At 33.6% G+C, this 18,989-nt stretch overlaps 1 protein-coding gene across 2 annotated transcripts in view; it reads right to left on the reverse strand.

The window, feature by feature from the left end:
• The window catches only part of salr (spalt-related), a 113,855-nt gene that overhangs the window by 85,366 nt on the left and 9,500 nt on the right, over positions 1 to 18,989 (reverse strand). The gene's annotated exons all lie outside the window — the stretch shown is intronic.

Raw genomic sequence — 18,989 nt, forward strand, 5'->3', positions numbered from 1 at the left:
AATTCCATGAACTAAAACAGAGTTCATTTGGCTTTAGGGTTCTAGAGGGTTCACTATTTTTACAGCAGCAGAAATAAATTTGTACTGCAAAATATGACCGCCAGACCAAAGATTTCATGTTCTTAAAATACGAATGCGAATTTTTTGGGTTATTAGTTTTTCGAATTATGGAAATTATTAACTTAAATCTCATACGGGTTGGTTCACCAGTTGGATTTAATGAAGTGTATGGAAGATTATGCAACCATTTTAGGACATGCAATTTACACAATATTAAGGACAAATTTCTTTAAATTAATAAAAATTTAATTAAAATTAAGTTTATAATTTTTACTTCAATATTTTTCATCAAACTTAGAACACAAATATTGTAAATTTTCGTCCCTCCGTTAAATTCGTATGTCGTATGCTCTGAATCAATACCAAAATCGTCCAAAGAAGATGAAAATCTTTGTTTCCAAGTATCCTTTTTTTGAGTGCAGGAATGAACGTGTTACCGCTTTTGCTGGACAAAAAATTTAACGCTGCAATATTGGAGTTATCTGTTGTTTAACTCTCATACTGTAAAATTACAATTTTTTCATTTTATTCTTAATAAGTTCAACAACCTTATTAAAATAAAGTTTTATGTGTTATATGAAAGTTTATGTCTTACCTGAAAGACTTTATCCTCAAAATTTTTATTATCATATCTAGCAGAAATTGTTATACAACGTAAATAGTAATTGAGCATTTTAATTTAAAAGAATTTATGGTATATTTAATAAAACAAAAAACTTAAAATATTTAGTCTGCAACCAATCCGTACGCCCTGCATATTTCATAAACAAAAAATAAATAAATAAAATAAAGAAATATGCAAACCAAATTTTTCAAAATGAAAAAAATCCTACACAAAAAATATTAATATCTGCCTAGATGATGACCATCATTCCCATCTAGCCAAACACTCACACATTCGTTTGGCTGACAAAATTCCTTCGATATGACAAAATATTTGTGGCCAAAAAATATGAACAATGAAAATTATTTTCACAAAACAACTGATGCCTCTACGTGCATATCTGATGAAGTTGAAAAATGTTTTGTTTTAGCTAATTTCAAATATGTTTGCCACATAAAATCTAATAAAAATATTGAATTTTATTCTCCCCTCTAAAACAAAATTTCAAAATTTTAAGATTTCTTAGGTGCTTACCTAGTAATAAATTTTAAATTTATCTTTGTCATTCATTCGCTCTCAATATTTTATTTAATGAACATTTGTTTTAGTACATACCGCAGATATGATGTGCGATGAAAGCTTAGAAGAACCGGCTGCATTCTGGGTGGGTATTTGAAAAATGATTTTGTGACACTTGAAGCATAGCGCCACAACAAATCAAGCAATCAAACACACAACGACCAGATGACAAAATGTGTGTCTGTCATTCATTCCCATCACACTTTCAAGATGTTAATGCGAATGATATAAAGAGTTGTCCTATATTAGGATTTATCTGCGATTAAATATTTGATTGGTTATAAATAAGTAAGTGCGAATATGTGATATGATTCATAACAAAAAGATAAAAAATCTTTGAATATAGGCCACGATTTAAGTTTTCTCGGATCCAATTATTTTGACCTTCCCTTAAGGATTTTGATATTTATTCCGAGGCAAAGATGCAGCTTCTTTAAAATAAAGGTATTTTTAAGAAGCTATCTCGCATTGTATCTACACTGACTACTTCATTAAAGATTACGCAACCTAAATTTTAGGATGCGCAATTTACAAATTACTAATGACAAAAAAAATGAGAGGTTTTCGAAACAATGTGCGGTGGCTCCCGTGGGGCAATCGTACCAAATTTCACCGGGATCCCAAGAAATTTCCTCTTCCAAGATGTTCCGGAAGACAAATTTAGAGATCGGTTTATATTTGAGGACTATATACAGTTATGGTCCTTTATGGAGGAATTTTTAGACGGTTGTGAGGAGGAATATATTGAAATCACCGACCAAATTTCAACCGTATCGTATAAAATATGCTCCTCTAAGGGGCTCCGGAAATCAACTCTGAGTATCGGTTTATATGGGGGCTATAATTATAAAGTTAACAGAATATTATTTTTGTGAATGATACTTAACAACAAGAACGCACTAAAATTAAAAAGTCGAACCTAATAACATCAATATAAATCGCAGTACATGACAAAACTCTTTCGTCCAAAATCCCTTCGTTGTTATAAATGATTTGTTTTCGAAGCAATGTGTGGTGGCTCCCGTGGGGCAATATCATATCAAATTTCAACGGGATCCCAAAAAATTTCCTCTACCAAGAAGGTCCGGAAGACACATTGGGAAGTTTATACACTGAAACAAATATTGTCGTGAGGTCAACGATTTCATGTCTTTAAAATACGAATGCAAATTTTCCTTAGCAGAGAAGACGCATTTCTCTAATATAAAGTTTTTTTTCCTTATCCAAAAGTCGATAAACTTTTCAATGAAGTCGTATTGTCCTTATAATTAAGTGATTTCACTTAAAAATGGGTATCATAACATGAAAGAAAAAATGTTTGGGCTAAGGTCAACTTAACTTTAATAATTCAGAACAGGTAAGGAAAGTCTAAAGTCGGGCGGGGTCGACTATATTATACCCTGCACCACTTTGTAGATCTAAATTTTGGATACCATATCACATCCGTCAAATGTGTTGGGTGCTATATATAAAGGTTTGTCCCAAATACATACATTTAAATATCAATCGACCTGGACAGAATTTGATAGACTTCTACAAAATCTATAGACTCAAAAGTCGGCTAATGCACTAGGGTGGAACACAATGTTAGTAAAAAATATGGGAAACACTCAAATCTGAAGCAAGTTTAAGGAAACCCAAAAGTTTATTTTTGATTTATCGCTCGATATATATGTATTAGAAGTTTAGGAAAATTAGAGTCATTTTTACAACCTTTCGACTAAGCAGTGGCGATTTTACAAGGCAAATGTTGGTATTTTGACCATTTTTGTCGAAATCAGAAAAACATATATATGGAAGCTATATCTAAATCTGAACCGATTTCAACCAAATTTGGCACGCATAGCAACAATGCTTATTCTCCTCCCTGTGCAAAATTTCAACTAAATGGGAGTTAAAAATTGGCCTCTGTGGACGTATGAGTGCACCCAGAAAAAAGTGTCTTCGAAACTAAAGGAAAAAATGTTCATCAATTTAGTTTAGCCATTTTATTTCCACTCAGTTAATATTTTGTGTGAAATAATAAAATTTACTTGTTTCAGTAAAAAAATCCTAAACTGAAAGCAGTTAGGAATAGTTCATAAACTAGAATAAGGCATGGAATTTTACTAATACTGTTTTCTTCGCTGGGTATAAGAATTTACTACTGAACAAGAACATTTTATTCACTGATAACAAAGCATTCGTAAAAATAAACAAAAACCGAACTAAAACCAAGTTTCCTCAAATTTAGTAAGATTTCTTATAAAATGATAATTCTGACTTCCTTTATTATAGAAAGCTTATCATACATACGAATAACACTTGGCATAGAAAAATATTTTAGTTCATTCGTACTAAGAAGTATTCAATCCTTACAAAACTTAAGGAAACACACTTGTTAGAATTTAGGAAAATTTCCTACATTTCTTTTATCTACCTGTAATCGATACCTGTCTTTGATGTAATCGATATGTTTGCGCGTGGGTTGTTTTTTTAGTTGGAATCGCGTTGTTATGGTATACGGAGAGATTGTTAAAAAATAATATAGTAAAATAATATTATAAAAAACAAATAAAATATATAAAATATTTGTTATTTTAAATTAGTGAGAAAAATGTTCGTTTTTTGAAAATTGGTTTATAAAAAAGAAAACACCAGCAGAATAACAAACCCGTCATTCAACTTCATTTTGGAATCTTCAATTATCAGGTAATATTCAGTGACGCTAACCTTTTGTGAAAAAATTGGTTTTGGATTTTTTTGTTTATATTTGTAGGTATTGAAATTGTAGAAGGTGGACAAAATTGCTAGGCAGCAAATTATTCAAAGTGAAAGGTACTACAAGAAGAAAAAATGTGTTTTAATATTTCAAGGCCAGTCGATGCTGTTGATTCTAAATAAATATATTTAATATATTAATAAAACATGTCTTTTATTGAAGAAAAAATTGCTTATATAAATACATAAAATTGTATTTAAAAACGAAGGTAAGCAGATCTAACTTTGAAGTAAAAGGTTTACCACAAATATGTAAGATTTGTCCAAATGAATGAAAAAAGTTCAATAAAATCATTCCATATATGAATTCAATTCAGTTAAATTTGTTCATTCTGTAGTATAGTGGTACATAAATATAGGAAAATGTTAACTAATATACGGAATGCATTCTACCTAATTTCTACGAAAATCACATCTTTCAAACAAATAAAAATGTCTTTGGCGCTATACGAAGTTCAACTTTCTTCACAATGAGTTCATTTTAACTTAAAGAAGGGGTCACTTTTTTCTGGGTGTGTCAATCGGGCGAAAGCTATATATGGGAGATATATCTAAATCTGAACCGATTTCAACCAAATTTGGCACGCATAGCAACAGTGCTAATTCTACTCCCTGTACAAAATTTCAACTAAATCGGAGTTAAAAATTGGCCTCTGTGGACATATGAGTGTCAATCGGGCGAAAGCTATATATGGGAGATATATCTAAATCTGAACCGATTTTGCTGATATTTTGCAAGTTTTTCGAGACTCATAAAATATTCGGATGTACGGAATTTGAGGAAGATCGGTTGATATACACGCCAATTATGACCAGATCGGTGAAAAATATATATGGCAGCTATATCTAAATCTGAACCGATCTCAATAGAATTTGGCACACTTTACTATAGTACTAATTGTTCTTCGTGTGCAAAATTTTAAGCAAATTAGGGTAAAACTCTGGCTTCTGGGGCCATATAAGACCATATCGGGCGAAATATATATCTAAATTTGAACCGATTTCATCCAAATTCAATAGGGTTCTATTTTGAGCCAAAACACATACTTGGCCAAATTTGAAGTCGATTGGACTAAAACTGCGACCTAGACTTTGATTACAAAAATGTGTTCACGGACTGACGGACATGGCTATATCGACTCAGGAGCCCACCCTGAGCATTTTTGCCAAAGACACCACGTGTCTATCTCGTCTCCTTCTGGATGTTGCAAACATATGCACTAACTTATAATACCCTGTTCCATAGTGTGGCGCAGGGTATAAAAATTATTTAAAATTAATGAAATTATCTTTAAATTTGTTGTCTTCTTGCATCTTGACTACAAAGCAAAAAATCGTTCAAATATAGGACACGTTTTTCAACACTTTATTTTAAACACATTTTTTACTTGAAATATAGCATAATTTCTACTGGAAGTCGAGTCTGAATTTGGAAAATAAAAAATTAAAAAATTAAAATTTGCTCCTAGAAGCAAGTACACAATACCCAACTTTAAAACAGAATTGTATCCTTATTTGTATTCTCCGCTTCTTTGGATCGGAATCAATACCAAAATTTTTAAAATAAAGACAAAATCTTTGGAGCCGAGCATGTTTTTTTTTTCAGTGTATATGGGGACTATATACTATATACGGTTGTGAGGAGGAATATATTGAAATCACCTACATAAGAGTAGGAAGGCCTCTGGGGAGGGGGCTTAGACCCCCCCAGAAAAATGTTAGCCCCCCCCCCCCAGAATTTGAAACTCTATTTATGATTTTCCATTTTTCAATAAATGTCAATATTTTTTTAATTTTTATAAAAATTAAACAAGTATATACAATCGCACAAAGTTCCGCTAAAGACTTTCATGAACAATCGAATTACTTGGGTTGTGGTAGCAGTTGCCGATGGCAATGTTTGAAGTCAGATATTTATGAAATTAATCTGTGGTTGAACTTATGATTGATTTAGTTTAGTCAATTTAATTATAAAATAGTAATTGATATTAAAACTATTCTTTCATAAATTAATATCTTAATAATGCTGCGAAAAAGCGTTGCCAAAAAAGTAGTGAAAATGTTATTTTTGGGTCTAGAAGTGGTGCAAAATTGGCGGAGAAGCAATGAATGTAATATGAGCTTGTCATAGGAAAAATGTCCACCGTTTCAACAGCCGTTGCAATGAATTTGCATCACTTCTTAAGGTGAGATTCGAATTCAGTGTTTTGAATTAAAAAATTTTGTGATATTTTCCCAAATAAATAATTTTTATATTGTTTTTATGATTTTTAATGCATTCTAACGCTTGTTTGAAACGTTTTTCCTCGAATAATTTCCAAAATTATCGATTTTTCTATAATGGATTTAGCAGTTTTGTGGCAAAATTTGAATAATTTGTACAAATTTATTTATTCTTACTCTTTTTTAAACTATTTGAAAAGAAAGAAAACAAAAAATTACACATTAAAATATGAAAAAAATGAATTAAAAAACTTCCTGTGTAATTAAAATAATTGAGGACATTTTTGGAAGTACTTTTAAAGTTGTGCCTTTAGAACAACTCACAATTTTTTTTGCTGGGAAAAGTGTGGAACTACTTTTAGTTGCTTTATTATAAATTAATTGTCGAGTTATTTTGATGTCTTATTTTTTATTCAATTTTATGAAGTAAAACATTAATTGAACCTATAAGTTCAGTCTATAAATGTTTAGCTAGGGGGGCTATAGCCCCCCCTAGGAAAATTGTCTAGCTACGCTAATGATCACCTACCACATGTCAACCGTATCGTATGAAATATGCTCCTCTAAGGGGCTCCGGAAGTCAAATCTGAGTATCGATTTATATGGAGGCTATATAACTATGGACCGATATAAACCGTTTTCCATAGTCATTAGATGGAATATTCTTACATCAAATAACAAATTTCAAACGCATCGAATGAAATTGCTCTTCCAAGAGGCTGCGGAATTCAAAACTGGGCCGAAATGGCCCATTTGCATACATCAATAAAAGCTACTTGTGCCAAATTGCATGTCGATGGCTTGTTTCATTCGGAAGTTCGTGATTTCAACAGGATGGACGGACAATGCTAAATCGGTTCATAATGTGACCACGACTCAGTATACATATACTTTATTGGTAAACAATTAGCTTCTGCGTACACTCTTTTACTCAAAAGTGTCTCATAAATAACATTCTTAAATAATGCTAAAAAAAATGAAAACTTTCATAAATAGCATGTATATCCTATTTTCAATGTTATAGAGCCTAGATGTAAAGTTGGGAAGCTTCCTGAAAAAGTCTTTAGTTTAAAGAAGCCCACTTTTGGTCCAGAATCAATAGGGAAATCTGAACCCAAACCAATTAAATACAATACACAATGGCAAAATATGGCAGTATTCTTTAAAATTCACTATGTCATTTTACAAAAACAAAACAAAAAATAGAAAATACAAACATATATTGAACATCAAAAATGTGTGTAAACTATTTGTTATACACAAAAGTCTTTTGGGCAAAGAACTATGACATAAAGAACACATGTGCTTTGAGTTCTGTCTCCCCTCCCTCCCTCCAATTTATATGTATCTGAGATCTGATGTTACCAAACGAAAGCGAAATTGTTTGTGAATGCTGCCACCAGCTACAGCTGGTTGCTTACGTATGTCACCAAAAAGTGACTTATGGTTAGTGACACAAACAGTGACTGCAGAGATATGTAAGTTGCTCGTTGTTGCCATCATATGGCTACCAAATAGGAAAATATAAGCCCCATGGCTTTACGAAATCTATAGCAATGGTAGTGGTCAATGGTTAGAAATATGCAAAAGTTCAATTGTATTACTCTTAGACACAGAGATAAATCAAATAATGATCCATTGATCCCGATTACTATGAAAAGCTTTCGCAAAACCGGCAGTATAATCAAAAAAAAAAAGTGAAAAGTACATAGAAAGTATATGGAAGGTATTATACTTAAGGGAAAGGTAAACTAACCTATGTACACTCAAACAAAAAGTTTACTTAGCACCAAAAATGTCGAATTTCCCTAAGGATTTTGGTATGGATTCCGAGCCAAAGAAGCGGCTTCTTTAAAGACATTTTTTAGCGACCGATCTGACTTTAAATCTATGATCAATATAATTAAAATTAGGATACAAATCTCATTCAACGAATTTTCATTCTCTTATCGCAGTATATTAATAAGGCTATTCACGTACAAACAAATGTCAGTTTAAAAATCCAAATTATAACGGATACTTGAAAGTAAAAAATGTTTTCTTAACTCTAACTAACAATTTAAACCGAATTTGCTAAATCGTCAAAATAAATGTTATAACTGAAATAACTATATTTCAAGCGTTTTTATCTTAAATCTAAGGATTAAATATTTCAGTTAATTTAAGGATGATTTCTTTAAATAACAAGTAAGGAAAGTCTAAAGTCGGGCGGGGCCGACTATATTATACCCTGTACCACTTTGTAGATCTAAATTTTCGTTACCATATCACATCCGTCAAATGTGTTGGGGCTATATATAAACGTTTGTCCCAAATACATACATTTAAATATCACTCGATTTGGACAGAATTTGATAGACTTCTACAAAATATATAGACTCAAAATTTAAATTGGCTAATGCACTAGGGTGGAACACAATTTAGTAAAAAAATATGGGAAACGTTTAAATCTGAAGCAATTTTAAGGAAACTTCGAAAAAGTTTATTTATGATTTATCACTCGATATATATGTATTAGAAGTTTAGGAAAATTAGAGTCATTTTTACAATTTTTCGACTAAGCAGTGGCGATTTTACAAGGAAAATGTTTGTCGAAATCAGAAAAACATATATACATATGGGAGCTAAATCTAAATCTGAACCGATGTCAACAAAATTTGGCACGCATAGCTACAATGCTAATTCTACTCCCTGTGCAAAATTTCTACTAAATCGGAGTTAAAAATTGGCCTCTGTGGTCATATGAGTGTAAATCGGGCGAAAGCTATATATGGGAGATATATCTAAATCTGAACCGATTTTAACCAAATTTGGCACGTATAGCTACAATGCTAATTCTACTCCCTGTGCAAAATTTCAACTAAATCGGAGTTAAAAATTGGCCTCTGTGGTCATATGAGTGTAAATCGGGCGAAAGCTATATATGGGAGATATATCTAAATCTGAACCGATTTCAAAAAAATTTGGCACGTATAGCTACAATGCTAATTCTACTTCCTGTGCAAAATTTCAACTAAATCGGAGTTAAAAATTGGCCTCTGTTGTCATATGAGTGTAAATCGGGCGAAAGCTATATATGGGAGCTATATCTAAATCTGAACCGATTTCAACCAAATTTGGCACGCATAGCTAAAATGCTAATTATACTCCCTGTGCAAAATTTCAACTAAATCGGAGCAAAAAATTGGCCTCTGTGGGCAAATGAGTGTAAATCGAGCGGAAGCTATATATGGGAGCTATATCTAAATCTGAAGCGATTTGGCTGATATTTTGCAAGTTTTTCGAGACTCATAAAATATTCGGATGTACGGAATTTGAGGAAGATCGGTTGATATACACGCCAATTATGACCAGATCGGTGAAAAATATATATATGGCAGCTATATCTAAATCTGAACCGATTTTTTCCAAAATCAATAGGGATCGTCTTTGAGCCGAAACAGGACCCTATACCAAATTTTAGGACAATCGGACTAAAACTGCGAGCTGTACTTTGCACACAAAAATACATCAACAGACAGACAGATAGACGGACAGACGGACAGACAGACAGACGGACAACGCTAAATCGACTCAGAATTTAATTCTAAGACGATCGGTATACTAAACGATGGGTCTCAGACTTTTCCTTCTTGGCGTTACATACAAATGCACAAACTTATTATACCCTGTACCACAGTAGTGGTGAAGGGTATAAAAAATGCCTCAGTTAAAAGAAACATAGCATAATTTCTACTGGAAGTTGAGTCTTAATTTGGAAAAAAAGTTGTCGTTAACTCGTTTTTAAAGGACTTTGATATCATAAAAGATCATCAAGAAAAAAAGCAGAAAAAAACAAAAAATTAAAATTTGCTCCTAGAAGCAAGTACACAAAACCCAACTTTAAAACAGAATTGTATCTTAAAAGTATCCTTATTTGTATTCTCCGCTTCTTTAGCTGGAAGTCAATACAAAAATTTTTAAAGTAAAGAAAAATCTTTGGAACCGGGCATGCTTTTTTTTAGTGTAAGATTTAGGATGACCTAACTTTTAAAAATGAAACGCTATTAGAAACTATGACAAATATTTGAGACATAGGTGATCATGTTTGTGAAAAATTTAAAAATCTATGAAAAACACAATCCAATTATTAAATTTTGTTGATGCCTATAATTATTAAAAAGCATAAATGTATATGTGTATTTAAAGAAGGCCATTTTAATATTTTCAAATACTAACATAGAATACATAGAATATTTTATCATTAATTTATTGTCGTGCTCGATAATAGGTGGTCAAGAATTTTGACAGGTTTTTACTTTATGTACTGCGTGTTCATTAGCTGATGCTGATCCAAAAGCAAATTCTAACAAAAAACGCCAGGGCACAGAAAAAAATGACCGAAATAAAATATAGAAATAAATTAAAAGATTAGTTAAATAGAATAAGTATATACGGTCAAAAATTCGGCCAGGCCGAATATTATGTACCCTACACCATGGATTGCGTATTGGCTTTTAAATGGCATATGTAGTCTATGTTAGATAAAACAAACTTATTATACCCCCATCACCATTATATGGTGGTGGGTATAAAAACAGAAAAAAAAACTAGTTCTTGATTAGTTTAAGGAAGGAAGTTTGTTTGGATGAAAAGTGTGTTCTTTTTCTGATAAACATTGATTCTGTTACAGGATATAAAAACACGTTCACAAAGATTAACTCAATTTTTGTTCTTTTCTGGCTAATTACATCTTCTCTCACACCTTTCTCACTTTCACGAGTTTCTATACCCTCCACCATAGGATGGGGGGTATATTAACATTGTCATTTCGTTTGTAACACATCCAAATATTGCTCTAAGGCCCCATAAAGTAAATATACTCTGGGTTGTGGTGAAATTCTGCGTCGATCTGAGCATGTCCGTCCGTCCGTCCGTCTGTTGAAATCACGCTAACTTCCGAACGAAACAAGCTATCGACTTGTAACTTGGCACAAGTAGTTGTTATTGATGTAGGTCGGATAGTATTGCAAATGAGTCATATCGGTCCACTTTTACATATTGCCCCCACATAAACTGACCCCCAAATTTGGCTTGCGGGGACTCTAAGAGAAGCAAATTTCATCCGGCTGAAATTTGGTACATGGTGTAAGTATATGGTCCCTAACAACTATGCAAAAATTGGTCCTCATCGGTTAATAATTATATATAGCCCCCATATAAACCGATCACCAGATTTGACCTCTGGAGCCTCTTGGAAGACCAAAATTCAACTGATTCAGTTGAAATTTGGTACGTGGTGGTTATATAAGGCCTCAAAAACCCATGCAAAAATTGGTCGAAATCGGTGCATAATTATATATAGGCCCCATATAAACCGATCCCCAAATTTGACTTCCGGAGCCCCTTGGAAGAGCAAAATTCATCCGATTCGGTTGAAATTTGGTACGTGATGTTAGTATATGGCATTCAACAACCATGCAGGAATTGGTTCATATTAGTCCATAATTATATATAGCACCCATATAAACCGATCCTCAGATTTGACCTCCGTTGCCTTTTGGAGAAGCAAAATTCATCCAATCTGGTTGAAATTTGGTACATGATGGTAGTATATGATATTTAACAACCATTGCAAAAGTGGTCCATATCAATCCATAATCATATATAGCCCCCATATAAACCGATCCCAAAGTTTGGTTTTGGAGCCTCTTGGAGGAGCAACTTTCATCCGTGTCAGTTGAAATTTGGTACATTGTGCTAGTATGTGGCCGTTAACAACCATGCCTAACTAGGTCTATATCGGTCTATAGTTATATATAGCCCTCAGATAAATCGATCCCCAATCACACAAAAATTGGTCCATATCAAGTTCATAATTGTATATAGGCCCCATATAAGCGACCCCAATATTTCAATTCTGGCTCTCTACCACGTATGGACTAACTCACAATTTAGAAAACGATGTTAAGAAGTTTTAAGATACCACAACCCAAGTAATTCGATTGTGGATGACAGTCTTTAGTACAAGTTTCTATGCAATCCATGGTGGAGGGTACATAAGATTCGGCCTGGCCGAACTTACGGCCGTATATACTTGTTTTAGTTCTAAGCACCATTTTCTGTAATACGAACAATGTAGAAGAAAATACCTGATTTTACAGATTTTTTTTTAATTTTACTTTTCGCTTGGACGGAGAATCGAACTACGGATCATACAATTTGTAACATAAGCCAACACACTATCCACTTTCCTACGTAGCTGTTATTGTCATCAACAGACAATTATCGCTTAGCCATCAACGCAAACCTCGAGCCGATGTAAAGAAATTTTATTTGACAGAAACATACTGGTCACCGTGGAGCAATGGTTAGCATGCCCACCTTGCATACAATGGGTCGTGCGGTCAATCCCTACCTCGACCTAATACCAACAATGTTTTTTTTTTCATATATTCCAAAAACGTTCGGAAGATTCCGAAAAGATGTTCGACATTACACACTACTATATTAAATGTTTACTATGAAACATCAAAATGTATTTTGAAATAGGCTGAATTTTAGCACGACCTTTGAGAGTCACCGAGGAGCAATGGTTAGCATGTCCGCCTTGCATACAAAGGGTCGTGGTTCGATCCCAACTTCGCCCAAACACAAAAAAGGTTGTCAGCGGTGGATTATCCCCCCTCAGTAATGCGGGTGATATTTCTGAGTATTTTAAATCTGATCTAAGTGGTTTCACTGCAATGTGAAACGCCATTCGGAGCTTATTGAGCTTAACATGGAATCGGGATAAGAGATAATTTCACCACTGTGGTATCACAATGCAATGAATAGTCTAAGTGAGCTTGAAATATCGGGCTGCTACCTAACATAACCTAACCTTCACCACAACCTAGTATATATATATATATATATATATATATATATATATATATATATATATATATATATATATATATATATATATATATATATATATATATATATATATATATATATATATATATATATATATATATATATATATATATATATATATATATATATATATATATATATATATATACTTTGTGGGGTCTGAGACCAAAAGTTCGATTTGTTATAAACAGAATGACAATGCTAGCTGGTCATATTGTCCCAAATTGGGCGTATAAAACCTCTCAAAAGTGGAGAGATTAATTTTAATATAGCAAACGTCCCACGGCAATTGTCCACATTGGAGACATCGATATGGCATGACCATATATTTAACAAAGACAAGTTCTGCTCCATTAAAATGGAGTCAACGAAAAAAAAAATTGGCTCAATTTTAATCCGTGTGTCGTTCCACTTCTGAGATTTGTTATAAATTGATAAAGCGGGTTCGACCTTATTACAGAGTATAATATTAGGCAGACATCTGTGGTACCACAATAAATTAATAAGTTTCAGTCTAGCTAATGAAAATAAACCGAAATCCCGATAAGAATTCTTGAGTCTTCTGAAGGCAAGTATTTCTCCGATTCGATTAAAATTTTGTACCTTCATCGGTCCATGATAACTCACATATAAAATGACTTGTCCTTCCTATGGGAGAATTTCCATTGGCAAGTGAAGTAGAGGTATACTATCTCCCCCATTTAAATCTCCCCCTCAATATAATCTAAAACAAGTGAGGAAAGTCTAAAGTCGGGCGGGGCCGACTATATTATACCCTGCACCACTTTGTAGATCTAAAATTTCGATACCATATCACATCCGTCAAATATGTTGGGGGCTATATATAAAGGTTTGTCCCAAATACATACATTTAAATATCACTCGATCTGGACAGAATTTGATAGACTTCTACAAAATCTATAGACTCAAAATTTAAGTCGGCTAATGCACTAGGGTGGAACACAATATTAGTAAAAAAATATGTGAAACATTTAAATCTGAAGCAATCTTAAGGAAACTTCGCAAAAGTTTATTTATGATTTATCGCTCGATATATATGTATTAGAAGTTTAGGAAAATTAGAGTCATTTTTACAACTTTTGGACTAAGCAGTGGCGATTTTACAAGGAAAATGTTGGTATTTTGACCATTTTTGTCGAAATCAGAAAAACATATATATGGGAGCTATATCTAAATCTGAACCGATTTCAACCAAATTTGGCACGCATAGCTACAATGCTAATTCTATTCCCTGTGCAAAATTTCAACTAAATCGGAGTTAAAAATTGGCCTCTGTGGTCATATGAGTGTAAATCGGGCGAAAGCTTTATATGGGAGATATATCCAAATCTGAACCGATTTCAACCAAATTTGGCACGCATAGTTACAATACTAATTCTACTCCCTATGCAAAATTTCAACTAAATCGGAGCAAAAAATTGGCCTCTGTGGGCAAATGAGTGTAAATCGGTCGAAAGCTATATATGGGAGCTATATCTAAATCTAAACCGATTTGGCTGATATTTTGCTAGTTTTTCGAGACCCATAAAATATTCGGATGTACGGAATTTGAGGAAGATCGGTTGATATACACGCCAATTATTACCAGATCGGTGAAAAATATATATGGCAGCTATATCTAAATCTCAACCGATTTTTTCCAAAATCAATAGGGATCGTCTTTGATCCGAAACAGGACCCTATACCAAATTTTAGGACAATCGGACTTAAACTGCGAGCTGTACGTTGCACACAAAAATACATCAACAGACAGACAGACAGACGGACAGACAGACAGACGGACAGACAGACGGACATCGCTAAATCGACTAAGAATTTAATTCTAAGCCGATCCGTATACTAGAAGGTTGGTCTATGATTACTCCTTCTTGGCGTTACATACAAATGCACAAACTTATTATACCCTGTACCACAGTAGTGGTGAAGGGTATAAAAATTGGCATTACTGCATTTCTTGTAGCCAAAATTTCCTAGCAAAGAAATGCGTCCGACATGAACATAAAAAATGCCAAATTTGTAACTCAGACATTGAACCACAAACTGTCATAGCACTTGGAAGATGAAATGGTGATGATGATGATGATGGACCAAATGGCCGACCGTATATTAAGTTGCAACATCCAATGCTAATAGTTCAACACAATCTGTCGTTTGTTTTCATGTTTTTTACAAGAATTCTGAAAATACAAAAAATAACAAAGACCAGACAAATTCTATTTGGAGATGTGAACATATTTCCGAACTAAATAATCTATCAAACAGCGAGTTGAATGAAAAAAAAACAGCAAAAAGAAACTTTTGATATTTTGTTTTTTATTGGACGAAATAAGTTTCTATTCTCCGAACAAACAAAAAATGTCTATATAATTAAAAACATATAAATTTTTAAATTTCTTCTTAAAGATAGAGAAGCACCAGCTCCATCCGTCTGGGAAATGCTAATGCCACAGATACTTCTTCATCGACTGTCTTCAACAGTTTAGCGTTTATATTTTTAAGGCACTTAAGAAGAAGAAATCTAAATAGATTTGTGCCTTTGCTAAGTGCGATTGAGGTATGCGAGTATGTATTTGAGATTTTTTTCTCTGTTATAAATAAATTAGGTTTTTTTTCTCTGTTGTCGATTTAATTAATTTATGATGAAACGCGTCGTTTAGCATAGAGGTGGGAAAACATTGATTTTCTTTGGGATTGTGGTGATAAAAACAAAAGATTTTAGGTTGTAAAAAATAAGAAGTGAATATGAAGATACTTGTCATTATCGATGTACTCCAGGAAATATAAAACTATTAACAGAATTTCTTTTGGTAAAATTTATAGGATATTTAGATGTGGTTGGTGGTTTACATATTTAAAAATTATATTTATTGAATGCACAGCGAATGCCTACCATAGTAGGTAGAGATTAGAGATTTGGAGATTCTTAATATTGTCACGAGATAGATAAAATTTTCGTATTTCATGATGAAAACTTTGAAATTTAGCATTCAGTGCGAAACCTACACGCAAAGAAAAAAAAACGTTTGGAAAACGTGTACCGAAAACGTTTTTCTTTTGTTAGAGTTTTTTGAATTGCTTCGAAAATTATACACTTTTATCACCAAAAGAATTCGTTTGTTACAAAATTTTTATTTTTTCAATAAAAAGTTATTTTTGAACCAACAACACAGTTCATTTCGTTTATATCAAACACTGTCCTTTTCTGACTTTAGGTCTTTAATAAGACACATTTTACAGTTCATAGTAAAAATTTAATACAGTACAATGTAATGTTGAACATTTTTCGGAATCTTCCGACCCTATTTGGAATATATGTAAAAAAAAACAAAAAAAAAACTTTGGTCGAAGCAGGGATCGAACCCATGACCCTTGGCATGTGAGTCGGACGTAGCGACCAGTGCTCCACGGTGCCCAACTAAATGTATTTTTCTATTAAATAAAGTTTGTTTAATCGGCTCGTGGGCGCCGCAAGCTATGCTATATAAATATAACTTAGTTATATGGGTAATTGTCTATTGATGACAATAACGGCTACATAGCTCAGTGGAAAGTGTGTTGGCTTACAAATTGCATGGTCCGCGGTTCGATTCTCCGTCCAGGCGAAAGGTAAAAAAATTTAAAATTTATAAAATCGTATAATTTCTTCTACATTGTTTGTATTACAGAAATAGTCGCTAAGAACAAAAAAAATCGTGGAAGTGAGAAAGATGTGAGGGAAAATGCAATTAGCCGGAAAAAATTTTTTTTTGAGTTAGTCTTTATGAAATTGTTTTTACATCCTGGAAAAGAATAAACGTTTATCACAAAAAGTATATACTTTTTTCCAAATACACTTCCTTTCAGCGAAAAGCAAATGAAAAACGAACTTTGTTTGTCTAAAATTTCGTTTGGGAGGCAAGAATTATTTTTTTGCGTGTACAGACAATCAACAGACTGCAAAGAATAACCATCTCCACAAACCTATAATCGTATTGATTTCAGTACAATATCCTACAAAAGTAATCATGCTCTCCTTTTATCATGTAAACATACCCTTTTGTAAGTCGAATCACCTAACTATAAGGACAAAATGACTTCAGGAAAAGCCTTTATATCAGAGAAAAGCGTCTTCTATGCACCATAGGTTAGGTTAGGTCAGGTGGCAGCCCGATGTATCAAGCTCACTTAGACTATTCAGTCCATTGTGATACCACATTGGTGAACTTCTCTCTTATCACTGAGTGCTGCCCGATTCCATGTTAAGCTCAATGACAAGGGACCTCCTTTTTATAGCCGAGTCCGAACGGCGTTCCACATTGCAGTGAAACCACTTAGAGAAGCTTTGAAACCCTCAGAAATGTCACCAGCATTACTGAGGTGGAATAATGCACCGCTGAAAAACTTTTTGGTGTTCGGTCGTAACAGGAATCGAACCCACGACCTTGTGTATGCAGGACGGGCATGCTAACCATGGCACCACGCTGGCTTCCATGCACCCTAAAAAAAACTTTTCTGTAACATATACCCCAAACACATTCTGCTTCAAGCATATATATTTTCAGCATTGGTCCAAACAAAATATTGTTTGTATTGTTCAAACATATTGTGTGTCACCGTCACCTTAGGCATACACTGGTAGAAAAAAAAAATTATTAAATTTTCTTTGTGTATATATATTTTTAAGGCACCAATTGGTTACTTCCGTTTACTTAGCGTTAGTGGAAACTTGCACAAGTTTTCATTTGTTGTACAAACCACCAATTGTACACTAAAAAAAAAACATGCCCGGTTCCAAAGATTTTGTTTTTACTTTAACAATTTTGGTATTGATTCCGAGCCAAAGAAGCGGAGAATTCAAGTAAGGATAATTTTAAGACACAAATCTTTTTTATACCCTCCACCATAGGATGGGGGGTATATTACCTTTGTCATTCCGTTTGTAACACATCGAAATATTGCTCTAAGACCCCATAAAGTATATATTCTGGGTCGCGGTGAAATTCGGAGTCGATCTGAGCATGTCCGTCCGTCTGTCCGTCCGTCTGTTGAATCGACTTGAAACTTGACACAAGTAGTTGTTATTGATGTCGGTCGGATGGTATTGCAAATGGACCATATCGGTCCACTTTTACGTATAGCCCCCATATAAATGGACCCCCAAATTTGGCTTGCGAATCCTCTAAGAGAAGCAAATTTCATCCGATCAGGCTGAAATTTAGTACATGGTGTTAGTATATGGTCTCTAACAACCATGCCAAAAATTGGTCCACATCGGTCCATAATTATATATAGCCCTCATATAAACCGATCCCCAGATTTGACCTACGGAGCCTCTGAAAAGACCAAAATTCATCTGATTCAGTTCAAATTTGGTACGTGGTGTTAATATATGGCCTCAAACACCCATGCTTAAATTGGTCGAAATTGGTCCATAATTAAATATAGGCCCCATATAAACCGAGCCCCAAATTTGACCTCCTGGAAGAGCAAAATTCATCCGATTCGGTTGAAATTTGGTACGTGATGTTAGTATATTGTATCCAACAACCATGCAGGAATTGGTTCATATCAGTCCATAATTATATATAGCTCCCATATAAACCGATCCCCAGATTTGACCTCCGGTGCCTTATGGAGAAGCAAAATTCATCCGATCTGGTTGATATTTGGTACGTGGTGGTAGTACATGATATTTACCAACCATGCTTAAACCATATAAACCGATCCCGAGATTTGGTTTTGGAGCCTCTTGGAGGAGCAAATTTCATCCGAGTCAGTTGAAATTTGGTACATTGTGCTAAATAATATATCGCATTAACAACCATGCCTAACTAGGTCTATAGTTATATATAGCCCTCTGATA

Source organism: Haematobia irritans, chromosome 2 (genome assembly GCF_050003625.1).
Source record: "Haematobia irritans isolate KBUSLIRL chromosome 2, ASM5000362v1, whole genome shotgun sequence".
NCBI classification, from domain to species: Eukaryota; Metazoa; Arthropoda; class Insecta; order Diptera; family Muscidae; genus Haematobia; species Haematobia irritans.